This window comes from Aulonocara stuartgranti (assembly GCF_965226115.1).
Source record: "Aulonocara stuartgranti genome assembly, chromosome: 3".
NCBI classification, from domain to species: domain Eukaryota; kingdom Metazoa; phylum Chordata; class Actinopteri; order Cichliformes; family Cichlidae; genus Aulonocara; species Aulonocara stuartgranti.
In genome coordinates this window covers 58,043,741-58,066,784 of record NC_138941.1, presented here as the reverse complement: position 1 = coordinate 58,066,784, position 23,044 = coordinate 58,043,741, and the positions used below count along the sequence as shown (strand labels likewise).

General features: G+C 38.7%; 1 long non-coding RNA gene across 1 annotated transcript; it reads right to left on the bottom strand.

Annotated features, from left to right (window-relative positions):
- Positions 1-17,086: 17,086 nt before the first annotated feature.
- LOC309701904 lies at positions 17,087-20,170 on the bottom strand. Its single transcript, XR_014275300.1, has 3 exons — positions 20,130-20,170; positions 19,749-19,805; positions 17,087-17,148 (listed from the first exon to the last, which is right to left on the bottom strand). It is a non-coding gene; the product is annotated as an uncharacterized lncRNA (long non-coding RNA).
- Between the last annotated feature and the right edge of the window lie 2,874 nt (positions 20,171-23,044).

Here is a 23,044-nt window from a genome sequence, read left to right as displayed (position 1 = left end):
AGGTCTTTATGTCTTTAAGACCTTCCTGCAGTTTAACTAATTGGTGTGTGTTATCTGGCTTCATGGACAGATAGAGCTGGGTGTCATCAGCATAGCAGTGAAAATGTATGCTATGTCTTCTAATGATGCTGCCTAAGTATAATGTAAACAGAATTGGTCCTAGCACTGAACCCTGTGGAACTCCATAACTAACCTCAGTGTGTGAAGAGGACTCTCCACTTACATGTACAAATTGGAGTCTATTAGATAGATATGATACAAACCACTGCAGCGCAGTATCTGTAATACCTACAGCATGTTCTAATCGCTCTAATAGGATATTATGGTCAACAGTATCGAACGCTGCACTGAGGTCTAGCAGGACAAGCACAGAGATGAGTCCACTGTCAGAGGCCATAAGAAGATCATTTGTAACCTTCACTAAAGCTGTTTCTGTGCTGTGCTGAGCTCTGAAACCTGACTGAAACTCTTCAAATAAACCATTCCTCTGCAGATGATCTGTTAGCTGTTTGACAACTACTCTTCCAAGGATTTTTGATATGAAAGGAAGGCTGGAGATTGGCCTATAATTAGCTAAGACTGCTGGGTCTAGAGATGGCTTTTTGAGTAAAGGTTTAACTACAGCCAGCTTGAAGGCCTGTTGTACATAGCCGATCATTAGAGATAGGTTGATCATATTTAAGATCGAAGAATTAATTAATGGCAGGACTTCTTTGAGCAGTTTTGTAGGAATGGGGTCTAAAAGACACGTTGATGGTTTGGAGGAAGTAATTATTGAAGTTAACTCAGAAAGATCAATTGGAGAAAAAGAGTCTAACTTAACATCAATGGTACTGAAAGTAGCTGTAGATAATATTACATATGTGAGATGATTATTGGTAATTTTTTCTCTAATGATTAAAATTTTATTTGTGAAGAAATTCATGAAGTCATTACTAGTTAACGTTAAAGGGATGGTTGGCTCAAAAGAGCTCTGACTTTTTGTCAGCCTGGCTACAGTGCTGAAGAGAAACCTGGGGTTGTTCTTATTTTCTTCAATCAGTGATCAATAGTAAGATGTTCTGGCTTTCCGGAGGGCTTTCTTATAAAGGAGCAAACTATTTGTCACAAACTGAAAGCAGGGACTCAAGCGCAGAGCAGGTTGATGTCTCAGAACACGATTTATTTACACACCAGTGAAATACTATATACAGTGACGGGGAAAGTCCAGGGTTCCAGGGGATTAGGGGAAGTCTCTCTCTCTCTCTCACGCTCGCTCACGTCCTCACATCCGACTCACACACGTCCGTACCGCGGGGAGGTCACAGGTCCGGGAAGATAAACTGGAACAGGGAAGGGAGAAATCACTCACAAATCACGAAGGTAGGGCGTAAAGGTATAAGACCAAAAGAAAGACTAACGTCAGTAGCTCAATCATCCAGCGATGAGAGGATCTGTGACCCAGCCTCAAATAGTAGATCGGTAATCAGCTGATCGCCAATCAGCTGATCGCCAACAGCTGTGTGAGCCAAGGGTGGGAGCCAGCTGTGAGCTCCGCCCAGGCAGAGAGGTAGGGGAGAGAGAGAAAAAGCAAAAACACAAGTGTAGCCTTGTGAGGCCGGCTGGGCAGGCACAGGGACCATGACACTATTTCTCCAGGCTAAATGATAATCCTCTAAATTTGTGACACACCATTTCCTCTCCAGCTTACGAGTCATCTGCTTTAGGGTACGTGTTTGAGAATTATACCACAGAGTCAGGTACTTCTGATTTAAGGCCTTATTTTTCACAGGAGCTACAGTATCATAACAGCTGGTTTATTCTCCTACCTTCGATCTCTCTAATGTACCTCTTCAAGCAGCTAGCCAAGGTTGTGAGTCATTGCTTGGCAGTTTCCAAAGCCAGGTTTGGATATCTCGCTGTACTTCTTAGGCATCTTCTTTGTTGTACCTTTCTGCAGCTCTGATAGTTGGCTAACCTCCCTCCGTGCTACCTTGATCTTAGCCTCTAGCCTCCTTCTCCATGGAGGGTACTGCCCCTTGTGGCTGTTCAATTTGTAGCCCAGCATCTCACTGATCACTGCTGCTGTAGTGTAGATCAGCTTGTTAGTCTTGGTAATGGTGGCTGTAGGTATCATCCGTAGTGCTGCATTAACATCATCTAGCAGACCTTCTGAGGGTAATTCATGTAGTCTTGGTAACCAGCTACGGGGATCTAGGTTTCAAGCTTGGCCATGATCCTCTTTCAGGTCAGTTCCTCTCGCCATCAACGATCCTTCTTCTATTGCACTTGGGGCTTGGTAGCGAATCTCGGGTCACCCCCCTGACCTGGCATCCTGGCTCCCCTTTGCCGTAGCATTTGTGTTGTACCTCATCAATCTCGAGCTGTGAGAGCAGTCCCTTCTTTCGAATATCAGATTCTCTAAGGTTGTAACATGACAAAATGTGGTACAAGTGAAGTGCTGTGAATACTTCCCAAACACTGTATATAATGAAGCCATAAACATTTTATTTTTCATGCTTTCAATATCAAGTACATTGTGGTGGGTCAAAATCTGGCACTTTTTGAATCACATTTAATTCACATTTATTCAGTTATTTTGAGCCCCTTTAACTCACATCCCTAAGCTCACATCCTGCTTATGTAATTTTTTTTAGATTTTTCATTTGTCAAGTGTCCCTGACACAGAAAATACATGGTAACAGAAAAATGAAACAAAAGCATACAATTTTTAGAAATGTTGACATTAAGTGAACATTATTATTTAAAGTATTTCTATATCATAACCATTTAACAATTTAGTAATGACAAATATCTTTTAATTGTAGTTCAATGATTAGATGCACCGGAAGCACTATAATGCATAATGATAATACGATACATACTGCATCCATGAAATGCATGTTAAAAACTCCACATTACATCCTCATAACAACCCCACCCTGTTTTTTTTTTTGTTTTTTTTACATTTCAGTCTTGGAAGAGGAGTACACACAAGTGTCATACGGCGTGGTAGAGAAAGGTAACCTTTATGAGTCACTGATATTTTGTTAGGGTTTTTAAGAATTAATGTACATAAATGATAGCATGTGAGAAAACTCTTTCAAAGTTTTGTATTATCTTGTTAGATGGAAACAATTGAATTGCCATTGATCACAACCACAACTACTGCTTTGTATGTATCTATCGAGCTTTATATAAAATGATTACTTAACACAGGTGAGAACTATACAGAGAAAATTTATAGAGAAAAAATAGATTTTGAATTTGATACATGTTTCCAAAACAGAACTGGAAGTATCCAGGGAAGACATCGAGACTATCATCTATTCTTCAGTGAATTGAGGCTCATGCATCCACCCATCCTTTCCTGCTTATCCACTGTTGCCAACTCTTCAGTAAAGAAAATCACTATTGGCTGTCCTAAAAGTCGCTAGAAGTCTAGTGACTTTATTTGCATAATTGGTCATGCTTATGTAAGTGTAACCTACGTTGTAGGAGAGAGAAATAACACCGTGGAAGAGACATAAAGTAAGTAAAAAACACCCTAAATGCATTTAGAATATATTTAGAACTACAAATTCAATTCTTTTAGCATTTTTTATGTCACAATTCCAACCCAACTCCTTTATCCAGGCTTGGTACTAGTGATGGGTCGTTCGCGAACGAAATGGCTCTTAGAGCCGGCTCTTTGACGTGAACAACGCGAGCCGGCTCCTTATCGCGAGCCGTCACGTGGGTTTTTTTTTTCTTTCTCTCACCCTCTCTCTCTCTCGCACTTTTTTCCGCTTCACTTCGCACCTGAGCCTTGTGCTTTATGCTGGGCAGAGGGGGGAGGGGCGGTAGTTACACTCAGTAGCACAGGAACAGAGCCAGAGGGAGAGAGAGAGAAAGAGAGCCAGGGACAACAACGTCACATTAGAAAGGTATAGTAATCATCCACAACTATTTTCAGTTGCAGATGATAAAGGATTCAGAAAGTTTATTCATGCAGGCCCATATGACAGAGAATATGCATCTTCTTTTTGTTTTCATATTATAATTTATATTTAATTGTGTTGTGGTTTGCAGTGTTTTGTGTTGTTTTCACTTTAAATTTGTAAAAGGAAAAAGCTGAAAATTTAAATAGTTAAAAGTTGAAATGTGAATAGTTGATTTTTGTATTATATGATTTATTTATTACATTTTATGTGGAGTGAAAAAATAAAAGTATATTTACAGTGGCCCCTACAGACAAAGCACATACAAACTTCAAATCACGTGCGAACTCTGAAGCACGTACAAACTCCAAAACACGTAAAAACACGTACAAACTCCAAAACACGTAAAAACTCCAAAACACGTACAAAAAACTCAGAAGCACATAAAAACTCAAAACACGTACAAAAGACAACAGAAGTGCTCCAGGATGCTGGGCGCAGTGTTAAGCTTTTGTTACCTAGTGGCTACACAAGCCAGCAAGTACCAACGACCGGATTTGGTGTGTGGTAGTAACAGGTAAATGAACTTTTTTTAAAATTATTTGAATATATATGAGTGCCTGTGTATAAATACACAAACAATACACACATGCTTTCAATTGTGTAATTTAAGTGATCTAGTAGCTCTGCTTTGGAAGTTCAGTTCATGCTAGAAATGTGTTTTGGAGTTTGTACGTGTTTTGTCTCTAGGGGCCACCGCATATATTTATATATAAACATATACAAATAAAACCACTTTTTTTTACGTTAGTAATTCCTTTTGTGCATAATTTTATATTATTGTTAATAATAAATTAATTAAAGCAACAAAACAACCTGAAGAGCCGGTTCGGAGCCGAAAGAGCCGACTCTTTTTAGTGAGCCGAACCGAAAGAGCCGGATCTCTAAAAAGAGCCAGAAATCCCATCACTACTTGGTACTGGCAAAAGTGACCTGAAATAGTCACTCTGGTGGATTTACTTTTTGTGTGTGTATGTGTCTATGTGTGTTTTTAAGTAGTTTTAAACCTTGTGATCCACAAAAAGTGAGAGTAAAAGAAGAACTGACTGTGAGTACTGTGAGTACAACTTCAGTTAAGAAAAGTGTATTACAGTCAGAGTGGGAACAGCGGCTTTGCTCATTTGCAGTTTGGACACGTAGAGTTAACATCTCCTGCTCTGACAGCAGCTGGGGGTGACTGCTGCGTGACGACGATCCGCCACCTATGAGTGCTTTGGCACGGGCGAGGTGCCCACAGCGGTGCTTGTTGAGAGTAAAAGTGATATGTGTCGAAAAGTGGTCATAAGTCTTCCTAATAACATCAGCAAAAGTCGCCAGATTTGTCACTAGTCGCTTTTTAGAAAAAAAGTCGCTGAGGGGGTTTGAAAACTCGTTAAATATAGCGACAAAGTTGGCAAGTTGGCAACACTGTGCTTATCCATTATAGGGTCACTGGGGCTGGAGCCTATCTCAGTGTCATAGGCCGGGAGGTGGTGTACACCTTGGACAGGTCGCCAGTCTGTCACAGGGTTAACACATAGAGTCAGACAACCATTCGTACTCGCATTCACCCCTGTGGGGAATTTAGAAACATCAATTAACCTAACCCTACTAACTGACTTACTGACTAAGGCCCATACATTTTTTATTTGCTGGACTTTCTTTTGCTAGACTATTAAACATTAAAAGTTCTTATGTTATTAACACAGATTTTTTTTTTCTGTCTGAAATGGCACATCTACATTCTTCTGTGTGTATTTTAAAATTTGTATTGTCTGCTTTTGTATTTTTTTTTTTAAACTTTTAGCTTTTTTTTGTTTTTCTGCAGTCAGTGTAATTTGTAAAACCAAAACACTAAAGGAACAAAAAATAACAAAATACCGTATTTTTCAGACCATAAAGCGCACCGGATTATAAGGCGTAATGTCGATGAACGGGTTCTGACTAATATGAGGTTAGCCATTAATAAACTGCAACAACGCGATTGTGGATGGATTATCTCAGTTGTTCTCCTGAATGAAGTTTGGTCCGTTTACAGCATCTTTCCATGCGATTTCATTTGTCCCCAACCATCAGGAAACCTCATGTTAACTTTTATCAAGTGGAAAAAAGTTAGCATTCATTCTCCAGCTTCACTATGTTTATGTTATGATAACTTAGCTGTGACGCTAGCGATCACGTAGCACATCATTATACACCAGCTAGCCCAACTTCAGTAATCCTATAAAAGTCACTGCTCTTTAGTTTTCTGTCTTCATTTCTGTTGGAAGTGATAGAAGAGCTGTACGTTTTAATTTAGCCAGTTGTTAACTCTCGGTGATGCTGCAGTGTTTGTTTGATTTTGGGACCTGAAGCGTAGTTTTGACCCTGATTACTCCGCGAGGCTCCTGACTAGGGTAGCCATAATGCTCCGACACTGCATAAAGCAGTACGGCTTCGTAGCTTACCAAAGTCAGACTAAATCATTTTTTGACAGATTTTTGAGTGTGCCACATAAAATTGGTTCGAGGTCAGTAAGCACAACTAGAATTCATACATAAGGTGCACTGGATTATAAGGTGTACTGACGATTTTGAGAAAATTAAAGGATTTTAAGTTGGCCTTTAAGTTGTTGGACAACACTGAAGCCATAGGGATGTGCTTGGAGTGGACAGAAGTTAAATTTGCTTAAGATTAATTCCTGTGTACCCTAATGTCAGGAAATACAGAAAGTACAGAAACCAGTTGGAGAGCCAAGGATATTCAGGTTCTAACAGAAATAAAGTTGTACTCTCATTTCCTCAGGCTCTTCTAATTAGTTCTTCTATCTAAAACTACCATAATGAATGTGTGTTTCAGTGGCAAAGAGCAGATTGTGCCTATTATTACACATGCAAACATAGATTCATCACATCCCCCACCCACTGTCTCTATATTGGTCTCTGTCTTAGTCACATTGTTGGTGTCAGTTGAACGACCTTGTGTTACTTGCTCAGTTTGTTACCACGTCTGAAGATGTTGTTCAAATAAACACAGATGCTGCTTCTTTTTAAAAACATTCACTGTGGTTAGCAACCAACATGACAGCACACTGCTGCTTTATGTTCCTATTAACATATTAAACCACTGACATCTATTAAAAACACACCCTCACTAATGCAGCACTGTGTATTTCTGAAAACCATACGCTCAAATTAAGTTCAACTCAAGTTAACCGGAACATGAACTGACACTAAAAATTTCCATCGCTGTTATGATAGTTCAGTTAAGTATTTATTAAGCATTTATATTTTTACCATTTAGAATGAAAATGAAACACAGTGTTCTTCCTCTCCTTCCCCTTCCAGAGATGCAGCACATGAGCTTGTGTGAGTTTCTTTCTTAACTGAACATGACATTTTCAGATTTACTCGTAGTACTAGTAGGTATGCTTCAATTGTGCTTCAGTAAGAAACATTGTTATGTTTCCAATGTGATGCTCAGTTAGTAACCTGTTATGTTGTAAACTGTTTGGGTGTGCTTGTGAAAAATACATAATATAGTACTGACTGGACCTTGCAAACTTGTGGTCTCAAGTACACCCAACAGTGCTCAGTACACCCAACTATGAGGAAAAATCAGGAGGAATGTCTAACTCCAGCTTTTCAGGCAGATGAACCACTGGTGCACCTGACTCACACAGTCATTTATGCAATGCTCAACAAATTCTAGCATTATAGCTCATGGCTAGATTTCCCCATTTCACTGCAGCTAGCCAGTAATGAGAAACTACTTACTGATAAAGTCACACAACAGAGTACGCCCTTGTTTTCTTTTTTCTTTTCTTTTTGTTATAAAACCCATCGTTGGAGTCAGGTACAGTGCAAAAATGACTCCCTTAGACTGCTTTTGAGTTTCAGTTTCTTTGTTTTTCACTGAATCACTGGTTTTGTGTTCTTATGTATTTGACAATATTTTTACCTGCTAGTTGAAAAAACATTACTCCCCTTATGCTCAACCCTCTGCTGTAGCAGTAGCTTGATGTTGAAGTATGGTGACCACAACTTACAAACACCTGCATCTACATTTGAGTTTGATCATTGGATAATAAGCCATTTCCAAAAATATCTTTTTTCAAATTTTCAAGCTCTGAGTTGTTGGAATCAGTAGGAAATGCAGATCATACATTGTAAACTGGACTCAAATGCAGACAGGCACAGGTAGACTGCAGTGAACAAAAACTGCAAAAAAAATCACACTATTAATGTGATTGCTGTACTCTTTTTTTTTTCTTCCTCTGATATCAGTGTACTGTCTTCACAAATACTGTGTCCTGAGTCCGTACTCTGTAAACCAGGGCTTGCCACAGTTTCTATATATTGTAACAGTTTCTCTATGCTTAGTACCAGTTTCTCAGATGCTGTCACTGTTTCATTCATGCTCCATTTGCATTCTAAGACTTTTTTTTTAAGATCTAAAGATGGTGCACTAGAGGAACCTTTTTCTTGCTCCTTTGAGTGGAGCTCCGTTTCACTGACCTCCACCACTTCCTCCATTTTCATTAATTGCAGTTTAAATTTATCTTTCTCTTCTTTCAATTCTTTCTTGTGTAACATCAGTGTCCCCACCATGTTTTTGTGGTCTTCCTCCTTCTTCTGTAATTCTTTTGTAAGTTTAATCATGTCATCCTTCATTTTTTGATTCTCTGTGTGGTCCAAGTTCTCTTGTTGTCGGGTCATAGTGGTTTCTGTTATCAAACAGACAAACAGGAAGTTTCACAGCTAATGCACTGATGCTTGAAAGTTTAACAGGACACACAAGAACAACTTAAATGTGACTTAATATTAGAATCTCAGTAGGGCATTTAAATAATACATTTTAAATCCAATGTGTTTCAGTGACAAAAATATTTTCAAAAAAATGGTAAAAACCCATTTGTATTTTTTATTGCTACTTTAACAAAACCTATAAACAGACATATGAAGAGTTATACTGTAAATTTCACAAATCCAAGAAGGTTAAAACTAATACACTGATGACTTAACTTACTGTGTTTGTTTTTCCACAAAGCAAAGATGAGTACAAGGACACTCATGACACAAGCAGTCATGCTGATGGCAATGCAAGCTGCAGAGCTACATGGAGTCCCAAACAAATCATCTGAAATATGAGAAAAAGTTAGACTTATGAATATATACAAATATAGAAGCATACCCAAATAAAGTTATTTTCTACCTGGAACATGTATGTGTGTCTCTCTGCTCTGGTTGGTGTTCCTCTGTTGGACTCTGCAGGTGATGTTGTTGCTGTGTCTCTTCTCCACAGTCACTCTGCTGCTGACAGTATAGAGGTCATCAGGACCTCTGAGGGTCTCTGTAGGTCCAGCAGAGAGGAGGTTTCCCTCACCGTCCAACCACAGCAGCTCAGGCTCTGGATACCAGCCTGCAGACTCACACTGTAACACCACTCCACTTATGGATTGGTCAATTCCAGTTAACCTTACAACTGCCGGGGAAACACTCCCTGGTGAGCAAAATGAGCATCAATTGAAGGACAGAGTAATAATTATCACCCCAAGCATGCAGTACTAATGGCTATTAAAAGACATCTGAATAAACACATAAAAAAGGCACAAAAATAACTTCTGCTTACCAACAACAAGCTGGACAGTAATCTCTTTATCCAAATCTGGAAAGTAACATCTGTATACTCCTCTGTCTGAGTGTTGTACTTTGGAGAGTTTCAGTGAAATATCTCCATGCTTCAGTTTAGTGATGTCTACTGATGTTCGTCCTTTGAAAGATGAATGCTGATTAACATGGAGGTCTTGACCTTCATGCCACACATGGACAAATCTGGGTTTAAGGTCAGGTCTTGCCCATTCAAAGGTCATAGCAGAAGCATCTGAAGCTGGTTTCAGATGGCATGGCAAAATAATGTCATCACCCACCATCACAGTTACTGCCTGCGATGGACCAATGACCTGAATCTGGCCTGCAAAGATGATTCCTGCAATGAGACCCTTACTTATCCAAACTTATTTTATAAAATCGTTATTTATATGTAACAGCTGAACACAACAATTGTATGTTTTTTTCAAACCCAATGCCAATCAGCATAACATGTTATGCTGTCAGTGGCAGTTAAAATCACCCATTACTAAAAATCACTCTAAAAAAGATGCAGTCTTTAATCAAGTCTGTTTATTTTGTTTTGTTTTCCCAAAGTTACCTTCACAGCAGCATGTTAGGAGAAGCAGAACAGGAGCCTGATGAAAAATGAAACATGTGAGACTTGATGTAGGCTGCCTCTTACTTCGCTTTAGCACCATGATGTTCTGTGAAAGAATGAATAAATAATAAATAAAATAAAAAAAAACTATGTTCAGACTGTGCTGTATTGTGAATATATAAGAACGACTGCTAGATCGATTAATTTGCTGTGATCTAATATTAAACCTCTTTAATGCATAAAAGATAAAACAGATGTGTACTACTGCATGTAAAAAAATAATACAATAGCTCTGGGATTCAGGGGAAGAGGAGAGTGAAACAACCTGCCAGGGCTGCTTTATAGTCTTCTGATCTAAACTCTTTCAAGTGTGCTCCATAAGATTGGTGCTGGGGGTCACATGCTGCCCTCTTGCTGTAATAATATCAGGCGTATTTTTAATCTGTTTGGCCTGCAGCTGTTTTATTTATCTCTTTCTGCCATTGCTTACTGCATTGAATTTTGCAGATTGCAAGTTGGAGGTCAGTTACATAAACTGAGTACATTCTGAAACTAAATGTTATGGGTACAAATATTTTGAGAGATGATACTTCCCACATGTGGTCAACAGCAGAAATTACTATATCTATAAAGGTCCCTGTCATTGAAATCATTGTAATATATATTCAGCAGCATGAACATTCATATGGTTTATGCATTTATACATACAACAGCATCGGATAGTGGTATAGAACCAAACACAAGCTGACAATTTGTATTACCAGCCAAATGTTTCAACACACCCATTCATCTCAAAATTTAGGACTTAGGACTTATTAAAATCAGGAGCTGACCTTATCAAAACAAAACCAGTTTAAGTTAAAGATGAAGAACTTACAAATTAACAGCTAAATTCTAGCCACACAACCAATCATATGACTACAATTAGCCTACTAGTTTGTTTAAATATGGTTGAACCTGGTAATGACAGTTTTTATTGAGTTGTTTACAGTACTCAGTCATAGAATACAAATGTATGACTTATGTTTCAATAACTGTCATACTCAACCTCAAAATGAATTAACCACTGTCTTATGCAGAAAAATTAATAGTAATATTCAAATTTCCTGAGTAACTCAATCATAAAATGCTGAATATCAAGCTGTCGGTTTTTAAAACAACTATTTAAACACGAAGACAGTGTGCCCCCCACCTATATCTACATGACAACTAATTATCACCAAGTAATGTCAAAACAAGATTTCATACCTGTTGTTGCTCTCAACATTTACTTCAGTGCAGTCAGTAAGTGAAAGTACTATAATAATGTACCTTGATCTAGGATTTATGTAGATCAAGGTACACTCTGCTTCTCTCTGTCTCTGGTAATTATTGACTTGCAATACTTTGCCTGCTGAGCATAATTAAAGACAAAGCAATAGAAGTGTGTAAGATGTGAGCATGAGTAGTTCAGAACCAATAGTACATTGCTGTTGTAACTTTTCAGGGGGTAAAGGGTTACATCCTGGAAAGATCGCCAGTCTGTTGCAGACCTAACACACGGAGACAGACAACCATTTACACAGACATTCACACATATGGGCAACCCTACTGCCTTAACTGCATGTCTTTGGAAAAAAGGAAGTAGCTGAAGTACTGGGACAGAACACAGATAAACATGGCGAGAACATGCAAACTCTACACAAAAGTAAAAGTTAGTAATTTATTAATTGACCTACACAAATTAAGCTACAGAAAAACTGCCGATGCGCATTCCAACAGGAACTGGAATTAATAAAGTACAGCAATGAGATTTAACACCAAGTGTGCAAATGTCTTTAACTTTGAAACATACAGTGTTGTCTGTTTGTCAGTTAGAAAAAAAACAAGCCAAAAACAAAACTGAAACTCAGTTGTAATGTATACTGATCATACAAACGAAAACAGCTAATGAGTAGAAATTTGTTTTTATAAGAAAGGCAATTGACACCTGTGGAGTATGTGCAGAACTAGGCTGGTAAACCATTAACAGCTTGGAGTTTTTATTGGAGTTTTTTACAATACCCAGACATAAAATACAAATATGTGACTCTCAGACAACCTCAAAATAAATTTACTCTTTCTTCATGCGTAGAAATTGTAGATGATTGACCTGCCTTATATTACAGTTAATTATTAATTCTATTATTCCATTTTGTCACAAAGAAAGCTCAGTGGAGCTTCAATAACTGAGAAATGAGAATTTCATATTTAAAAACATTTTTCAAACACAAAGTCAGTGAGATCAGTGTGTTGTACATTATCAACTACTCAGTCACTATTACAAGTAGAGTATTTGTTGTCTCTAGCATCTGGTCCACACTGAGCACAAAAGTTCCATATGTTCTCTGCTCGTCATCTAGTTTCGATTTGACATTTAATAGGTCATCTTTTTCTTTCAAAAAGTCAGGTGTGTTTTCCACTTGTCGAAGCTTCATCTTGTTCTCATTTCTCCCGGTCTCTATTCTTTCAAGCTGCTGTGTAAGTTGATCTCTGTGTTTCCCAAGCTCCTTCTTTAGTTCCGTCAGGGTATTAATCACTGCATTTTTCTTTTCCAAACCTATCATCAATCCAACACAGAAACATGTTAAAAAAAACAACTTTTTTTCAAGTGTAACACACACAGATCACATAATTTTGAAGAAAATGTTTACATGAAGGTATAATTCAGTTTTTTTTTTCCAAACTCAGGGAAAGAAAACTCACGACAGGTATTATACTAAAGAAGTATCACACAAAGACAACAGGAACTAGAACTCTATTTACCATACAGAAAACTACACCTGTCTACAACTGCAGTTGGAAGTATGTACTAATAAACCCTCTTGATTAAGCTAAAGATGACATCACTTTTGGGGTAATTGTTGGTAAAGTGAATAATAAATCCATGTATACCATTTTTAAGACTAAAGTAACTAAAGTAGCATTTTCATAGCATTATCTTAGGACATTCTAAGACTCTGCATATCTGGTTTTCTAATTTTGACCACAAGTATTCAGTATGTAGTTGCCTTCAATATAGTATCTGAAAAAGATTAATCGCCATTCCATTTTTCTCTGCCATGTTAAAATATCCACTACATAATGACTGCATAACACACATCAAGATTATTATTTGACATTTTAAAATCAGTAAGTTGTAGACATATGTCCTTATACACACACATATAGCATATATAATTTTGTTACAGATTAATTAATTGTTTTTTTAATTAATTTTGTTGTTTTATGTATACTTACGCACACAGACACACATATACACGGATTTAGTAAATTCAACATAACTTTCACATCTAGAGATTAACATTTTTGCCCATTCTTCATTTCAAAATAGTTCAAGCTCAGCCAGATTGGATGGAGTGTGTCTGTGAACAACTATTTTCAATTCTTGTCACAGACTTTGGACCATTCTAACACATGAATATATTCTTTGATCTAAACTATTCCATTGTAGCTTTTGCTGTATGTTTAGTGTCACTGTCTGTTGGAAGGTGAATCTCCTTTCCAGTCTCAAGTCATTCGCAGCCAACTCCAACAGGATTGTCCTGTATTTAGCTCCATCCATCTTCCCATCAACTCTAACTAGCTTCCCTGTCCCTGCTGAAGAAAAGCATCCCCATAGCATGATGCTGCCACCACCATGTTTCACAGTGGGGATGTTGTGCTCAGGGAGATGAGCAGTGTTACTTTTCCGCCACACTTAGCGCTTTGCCTTTAGTCCCAAAACTTTACCTTCAATCTGGTCTGTCATGTTATGCTGTGCAGCAGGCAAGATGAAGGACCCAAACGCAAGACTCACAGGAATCCAAGGAATAACTCAGGGAGGCAGCTTTATTTAGCCTGTACAAAACCTCTATGATGAGATACAAGGAAACTAAACTAGAAACTCAAACATGAAACTCCACCTAGAAAACTAGGAAACTAGAAGACAAAAACTGGGAACCAGAACATTACCAGAAACACAGAGGAAACACACAACACTGTTAGGGTATGATGTGATGAAGGGCAGTGGAAAACACAGTTTTTAAATACACAAAGGAGTAACAAGGAAATGAAACACAGCAGAGAGTAATCAAACAAAATGAAATGGGGAGAAAGCAAAACTTAAAACATTAACGAAGGATACAAATCTGTCATAGTAAAACAGGAAACACAAGACGGGCACGGAGACGTGGAATAAAGAGACGCAGCACACAGGGAAGACAGAGTGAACATGGAGCACAGAGAAAAGAGTAACAAACTGTGACATGGAGACATGACTGACTTTGGAGACACACGAACATAGAGAAGAAAACATAACTGACTCAACATGACACATGAAATATGCAGGAGGAAGAGTACAAAACCTAAGATCTAAAAATCACTAAAGTGTAACAAGAAACAAACAGAGACAAAGAACATAAATAATCAAAAGCAAGTCACCAGACTCAGGACCATGACATTGTCTGACCAGAGCACCTTCTTCCACATATTTGCTCAAGGCTCCTGGCAAACTCCAAACATGACTTCTTATGTCTTTCTGTCAACCATGACTTCTTGACACTTTTCCATATAGGCCAGATTTGTGGAATACATGACTTGCAGTTGTCCTGTGGACAGATTCTCCCACCTGAGCTATGGAAATCTGCAGCTCCTCCAGAGTGACCATCGGCCTCTGGAAAGCTTCTCTGACCAGTGCTCTTTTTGTTCAGTCTGTCAGTTTAGGTAGGGTTTGCAGTTGTAGCATACTTTTTCCATTTTTGGATTTCGATGGATTGAACAGTGCTCCTTGAGAGGAGTTCAAATGAGCACTGTTTTTAATTAGGGGCATTGGAGTACAGGGGGCTGAATACAAACGCATGCCACACATTCAGATTTTTATTTGCTTAAAATTGTCAGGAGGAGCCTCGCCAGGTTTGGTCATGACACTGCCTCTGCACCGGGGTCCTCTGCAGTTTCCAGCTGTCAAAATCTAGGGCAGAGGAATACTTAAGGCCAGTGTCGCTTCTCCTTGTGCTCCTTGTATTTTTGGATCTTCCCAGTCCTCAACTTTTTGCAGTTAGAACCCTCTTTTTCTGCACACTAGACTACCTGCTCACTGGCTGTTGGAACAGTATTGTTACTCACCATCTGCCTGCCCGTTTGTCCGCACTATATTGGATTGTTTAGCACCCTCTGGATTGGTACTCCTGGTTTCTTTTCACACAGTCTCAATTCCCCACCTGGCTACCTACTGATACCCCTCCCAACTCTGGCTCACTCCTGATTTCTGTTTTTTGCCTGTCATCCTCCTACCTGTCCTCAGGCCATACTCCTTTGCTAACCCGTATCTTATGTGCTGCTTTGTGTTGGTCTATCACAGAAAATCTCAATAAAAAACACTGAAGTTTGTGGTTGTAAGGTCACAAAATTTGTAAAGGTTTAAGCGGTATGAATACTTTATCAAGTCACTATACACACACACACAGACACACACACACACACACACACACACACTGCTAATTTTGGTCCAAATGGGGCTGAGACACTGTTGTGCCATAAGAAAGACAGTTATTAGAAATATTTCAAGAAACCAGTTAATTTAATTATTAATGGTGCCTAGAGAAATAAGCTTAACATTAATTTTAAAATAATTTAACATAAATGTATACAATCTGTTAAATATTACCAAACTGTATTGGAAATCTTTCCATATATAAAACTGCTTGAACTCACAAGCAGTTTTCTTTTTGTCTTCATCTTGTGGCACTTCTACAGCACAAGATGTCTCTGCCGGTGCTGGTTCCCTTGATTCTGAAATATATGTGTGATATATTTATCATAACAAACTGAATATAAAAATGCAACATGTAAAAATTTGACTGGAAATGTGCGGTTTTTAATATATACAGAGAAGTGATATTGATGATGTCTGCACAGAGTTAAGAAATGATAAAAAGACAAAACCCAACATAAAAGATGCACCAATTTGATATTGGAATCGTTGGGATATCGGTCCCATTCTAACATAGAAAGTTGGATTGGATATTGGTGACAAAATACCAATCTGCGGCCAAATCATTCATTTCAGTTTGTTGTTTATTACATCTAATATCAGCAGTTGTGTACTGGGTAGTAAGGGATGATAGCTAAGAAAAAAGTAAGCCAATAGCAAAGGAACAGCAGTTTAAAGGTAATGCACTCCAAGTACACCAACATATGTGCAAAGAATTGCAACAACGGGCGCTATGTTGTCAGGGGGGTCTGTGAGGTTGTGAGAGAAAGTCAGCTTCAGATACAAGCTGCAGAACTTAGCCTTTGTGGCTCGACTAGGTGCTACACAAACAATTTCATCCCCTGGGCTATTTGGGCTGTCAATAAACACTCTCCCCCCCACACTCCACCACTGCCCACTTACTTCTCCAATTGGAGCCATGGTCTAAGTAAGTCTCATCACTCAGGCCACTCACATACAGACTATTAATTTTGCACTCCTTCCAAGTGCTTTTTTTCCTCCAATGTGTGCCTTTCTTTTGTTTTCTAAACGTTCCTGTAGTTTGCATATATTTATCCTGTTTGTTATTAGCTTGACTCCACCAGTGAGTGAATGAATAGTGGAATTGTAAAGCTCTTTGAGGGTCTCGAAAAGTGCTATATAAAATGCAATCCATTATTATTATATGACTTAGGTGTATTTATTTTGCCTTTCAGAAGCTTGGCATTATTTTATGTTGTCTGGATATTACATGTGTCAATAGCACTGGCAAAACCAAACTCATTAATACAAATAAAGCGTAACCAAATAAAAATAATAACAATAATAATGATACACAGAATGCTACTGCAGATACATATGACTGCGGTTTCAATTAATTATTTCCACTGTTTCTGTTGAGGATTTTTTTTCTTTAGATTTCTTGAAATTGCTAGAAATCATAACATGAATTTTAACAGTTAAACAGCTGTCTCTTACCTGTGGACCCATTTTTGCAACAAGCAGAACAAGCAAATCCAGCAAGAACCAAAACAATGGTTGCAACAACAGCTAAGATGAAATAAAAGAAACAAAACTTGGTTTAATCTTTAAAAAAAAAGAAAAAAAATGATTTGATGTATTTTTTTAAGTGACAAACAATATTTTAATACACAGTTCGCCAGCCAGTTTGAAAAACAGTAATGTGAGCTCCAGTTTTCATGTCGTGACCGGGCACAGATTGTTTTTTTGTACAAATGCAGACATTTGCATACAATGAAAGCAAGGCAAGAGGACAAACTGGACAAAGAGAGACTAGGACAATACAGGGAGTGCAGAATTATTAGGCAAATGAGTATTTTGTCCACATCATCCTCTTCATGCATGTTGTCTTACTCCAAGCTGTATAGGCCCGAAAGCAATTAAGCATATTAGGTGATGTGCATCTCTGTAATGAGAAGGGGTGTGGTCTAATGACATCAACACCCTATATCAGGTGTGCATAATTATTAGGCAACTTCCTTTCCTTTGGCAAAATGGGTCAAAAGAAGGACTTGACAGGCTCAGAAAAGTCAAAAATAGTGAGATATCTTGCAGAGGGATGCAGCAGTCTCAAAATTGCAAAGCTTCTGAAGCGTGATCATCGAACAATCAAGCATTTCATTCAAAATAGTCAACAGGGTCGCAAGAAGCGTGTGGAAAAACCAAGGCGCAAAATAACTGCCCATGAACTGAGAAAAGTCAAGCGTGCAGCTGCCAAGATGCCACTTGCCACCAGTTTGGCCATATTTCAGAGCTGCAACATCACTGGAGTGCCCAAAAGCACAAGGTGTGCAATACTCAGAGACATGGCCAAGGTAAGAAAGGCTGAAAGACGACCACCACTGAACAAGACACACAAGCTGAAACGTCAAGACTGGGCCAAGAAATATCTCAAGACTGATTTTTCTAAGGTTTTATGGACTGATGAAATGAGAGTGAGTCTTGATGGGCCAGATGGATGGGCCCGTGGCTGGATTGGTAAAGGGCAGAGAGCTCCAGTCCGACTCAGACGCCAGCAAGGTGGAGGTGTAGTACTGGTTTGGGCTGGTATCATCAAAGATGAGCTTGTGGGGCCTTTTCGGGTTGAGGATGGAGTCAAGCTCAACTCCCAGTCCTACTGCCAGTTTCTGGAAGACACCTTCTTCAAGCAGTGGTACAGGAAGAAGTCTGCATCCTTCAAGAAAAACATGATTTTCATGCAGGACAATGCTCCATCACACGCGTCCAAGTACTCCACAGCGTGGCTGGCAAGAAAGGGTATAAAAGAAGAAAAACTAATGACATGGCCTCCTTGTTCACCTGATCTGAACCCCATTGAGAACCTGTGGTCCATCATCAAATGTGAGATTTACAAGGGGGGAAAACAGTACACCTCTCTGAACAGTGTCTGGGAGGCTGTGGTTGCTGCTTTACGCAATGTTGATGGTGAACAGATCAAAACACTGACAGAATCCATGGATGGCAGGCTTTTGAGTGTCCTTGCAAAGAAAGGTGGCTATATTGGTCACTGATTTGTTTTTGTTTTGTTTTTGAATGTCAGAAATGTATATTTGTGAATGTGGAGATGTTATATTGGTGTCACTGGTAAAAATAAATAATTGAAATGGGTATATATTTGTTTTTTGTTAAATTGCCTAATAATTATGCACAGTAATAGTCACCTGCACACACAGATATCCCCCTAAAATAGCTAAAACTAAAAACAAACTAAAAACTACTTCCAAAAACATTCAGCTTTGATATTAATGAGTTTTTTGGGTTCATTGAGAACATGGTTGTTGTTCAATAATAAAATTATTCCTCAAAAATACAACTTGCCTAATAATTCTGCACTCCCTGTATATAAACACTCAAGAAAGTCGAGGCAGCTGGGAACAAATCAGGCATGATGAGATAACTAAAGTGAAACTAAACACAACGCACATGAGACGAGACTGTCAAAATAAGGCACGAAACACATTAAGACGCAGACTAAGACACTCAGCCTGATGCAGGAGGAAGGTGAGAGCGAGGGACGCAGAAAGTGAGAGAGCGAGAGCAACAGAGAGCACACGGAGACAGAGAATTTACATAGTTAACAGACACCACCGAGACCATGACTAAGACAAATGACCTAGACACTGGAATTGGGTATAAAACAAACATGGAGACAACAGATTTGGGAAAAAGAACACAGCCCAGATGGAGACATGACTGAGCTGAGAGAGCAACAGACAGCTAGGGAGAAACAGAGACATGACAAAGGAAAAGGGCAAAAAAACAAAACATGGAGACAAGACGGACTTCACAGGGAGACATTAATAACTAACATAGGAAACTAGATGCTAGGGGAAACACTAAGGGGGAATTACTCAAACATGATGTATGACAAAATAAGACTAAATATATCACAAAGACGACTTGAAGAATCTATATAAACATTAACCAACCATAGAACTCATAACACACAAACTTGGAAATCCACTGAGTAAAAACCCAGGATCATGACATTTCATGCATCTGCACAACTCACCAATTTACATCATTGTTATTGGTAACATCATAAATCTAAGAGCAAAGCTTGTTGTAGTTGAAATATAATTACACTGAAGAGAGCCACAAGAAAATGTTAAGTGCATGCAGTTGCTTACCTAATAGCACTCTTCTGGGTGTGAATAATGACCAGTCATTTGAGGTTGTTTTGTAGCCTTCAAATACTGTTAGCATAATAACAGAAAATACACTGAGATAACAAAAAACAAAAGAAAAACAAAACAACAAACATGACATTTAAACAGTAATAAAAATTATTCCTTGGGATCCAGTGCACCTCATCCCAATTTAAACCCCACAGAGGGAAATGATGCACAAATGAATTTAATGATAACTGATTTCTGACGATTTGGTTTTATAGCTTATTTTCTCGGTAGATGAAAAACATGTTTAAATTGTGTCTGATTAACAACATTTTTTTTTCATCTCTAACTCTGTCGGTCTGCCTATTAGCTGAGTTTACTGAAGTACTCACTTACCTGATGCTGTTTTGATGTCAGATGAGGCCATCTCTTCCCCTGTGAAAGTGGCAGACATAATAGCTTGGAGGGAATTCCTTTCATATTACAATAGATAAAATAAGGCACTTATCGTTTTGGAGATTCTCTCAATTCTCACTCCTTCTTTATTCATCTACAACATCAACTGTGCATATCGCACCACAAAACACACAGGAACACACTTCCTATACACCGGGTGTGAGTGGAGCCCTGTAGTGGTCCACCACACATGCCCCCCCCGAAAATTATGTTTGGAATAAAATTAAATTCTATCCAGAGTGTAGTTCTGTTCTTTTTAGAATAAAATTAGGGTAGTGTTGCTTTTATTTTATACTAAACCAAGTAAATTATCATCATGTAGATTAAAATATTTTCACTAAATATGCTGCTCAAAAAACTTTCTGGGTTAAACACCAGGTGGCAGTATTAATCACTCCCTTTTGCCCAACACTCCTTTTTCAACCAACTGTAAATTATTTACAGTTTTTGTTTGTTTGTTTGTTTTTTAAATACTTCTTCATTAATCACCAAGACCACTCAAAACAAGTTGATACTTGTCTGCAACTCTCGAAAGCTGTTTTTAGTTCAACGATCAGGACATTTTTACATGGCACAGCAAAAAAATTCCTCTATTCCTGCACTGACTCTTTAAGGTAAAGGAGGAAAAAACACAAAGTCAAAAAACAGCGTTGTCCCTGGTCAATAAAAAGACGAAAATCCCTCAGTAACTGAAAATCCGCCCTGTACTTACCTGCCTATCCCAACTTATCTATACCATGAACATTTGTCTTCATGCAGATTAGCGATTGGCTCTTTAAACACTCAACCCAGTAACCCGGTTAGGCCCCCAGCAAGCTGGTTACTCATCTAACAGCTCTAGACTTGTCCACGAGCAAAATGCTCTGACCGCAAAAACACACAAAAACAAAAAAAATAAAAATAAAAACCAATGAGTCCAAACAGACAATGCTGCTTACCGAGGGAGACTCCACACAAACACCCACCACACTAAGAAGTGCCAATAGCTCCCACCTGCCCAGCTGTCAAACAATCCACTTTGCACAAAACCTACCATCCTCGCAATAAGTCCACACCAACAAAACCCAAAATGCTCACAAATAAATCACATTTAGATTGGCAAGCTCCTATGTGTAACACGCTGTGCCACACGGCCATGCATACAAGTATTATTCAAAAAATAATTTATTTTAAATAAGAAAAACTAAGAAAAACCTTACACAAACCATGGCATTTGTAGTCAGTACAATCAGTGGTGTAGATGAGTTCATGGGTGGAAGAATGATGTAAGCAATGTTATTTAGTGCAAAACCAAACCAAAGAAAAACAAAAAAAAAAAACAAAAGTGCCACCCAGCGACCGAGCTCTGAAGGCTTTTACAGTGTACTTTAACTGTAACTGTAGCAACACTGGGCCCTGTTGCGATTGTCACTAATTGGGAATCAGCCACTCCACCCCTTCAATGCCTTCAAACAAGACATGCCACATGGGTGGAGTGAGTCATCACAGCCTCTTTTAAACTCTGTAAGAAAAATACAAAAGAAAACTTCATCAGACTCTAAACACATACAGTAGCACCTTATACATCTTATATATACAGTTGTGGTCAAAAGTTTACATACACTTGTAAACAATGTAACATAATGGCTCTACCGAGTGTCCCGTTATTTCTAAAACTCTGATTTTCCTCTGATAGAGTGATTGGAACAGATACTTCTTTGTCACAAAAAACATTCATGAAGTTTGGTTCTTTAATGACTCTATTATGGGTTAACAGAAAAAAGTGATCACATCTGCTGGGTCAAAAATATACATACAGCAACATGAATTAGCAATTTTGGTGACTTAGAAAGTTGTCAGTGAACTGAGCTTCATAGCATGGCCTCTTAACTTCTTGTGAGTGATTATGAGTGACGACAGCTGGTGACTTCTCTTAGACCAGTTAAATAGGGCTCATTGGATACAAACGCCCACAAATGCTACAATGGGAAAGTCAAAGGAGCTCAGCATGGATCTGAAAAAGTGAATTATTGACTTGAACAAGTCAGGAAAGTCACTTGGGGCCATTTCATAGCAGCTGCATGTCCCAAGAGCAACAGTGCAAACAATTGTTTGTAAGTATAAAGTGCATGGCACTGTTTCGTCACTGCCAAGATCAGGAAGAGAACGCAAGCTATCACCTGCTGCTGAGAGAAAATTGGTCAGGAGGGTAAAGAGTCAACCAAGAATCACCAAAAGGCAGATCTGCCAAGAATTAGAAGCTGCTGGAACACAGGTGTCATTGTCCACAGTTAAACGTGTTTTGCGTCTCCATGGACTGAGAGGCTGCCGTGCAAGAAGGAAGCCCTTGCTCCAAAAGCGGCACCTTAAGGCTCGACTGAAGTTTGCTGCTGATCACATGGACAAAGATAAGACCTTCTGGAGGAAAGTTCTGTGGTCAGACTAAACAAAAATCGAGCTTTTTGGCCACAATGCCCAGCGATATGTTTGGAGGAGAAAAGGTGAGGCCTTTGACCCCAAGAACACCATGCCTACAATAAAGCATGGTGGTGGGAGTATTATGCTGTGGGGCTGTTTTGCTGCCAATGGAACTGGTGCTTTACAGAGAGTAAATGGGACAATGAAGAAGGAGGATTACCTTCACATTCTTCAATATAGCCTAAAATCATCAGCATGAAGGTTGGGTCTTGGGCGCAGTTGGGTGTTCCAACAGGACAAACACACATCAAAAGTGGTAAAGAAATGGCTAAATCAGGCTAGAATAAGGGTTTTAGAATGGCCTTCCCAAAGTCCTGACTTAAACCCCATTGAAAACACGTGGACAATGCTGAAGAAACAAGTCCATGTCAGAAAGCCATCAAATTTAACTGAACTGC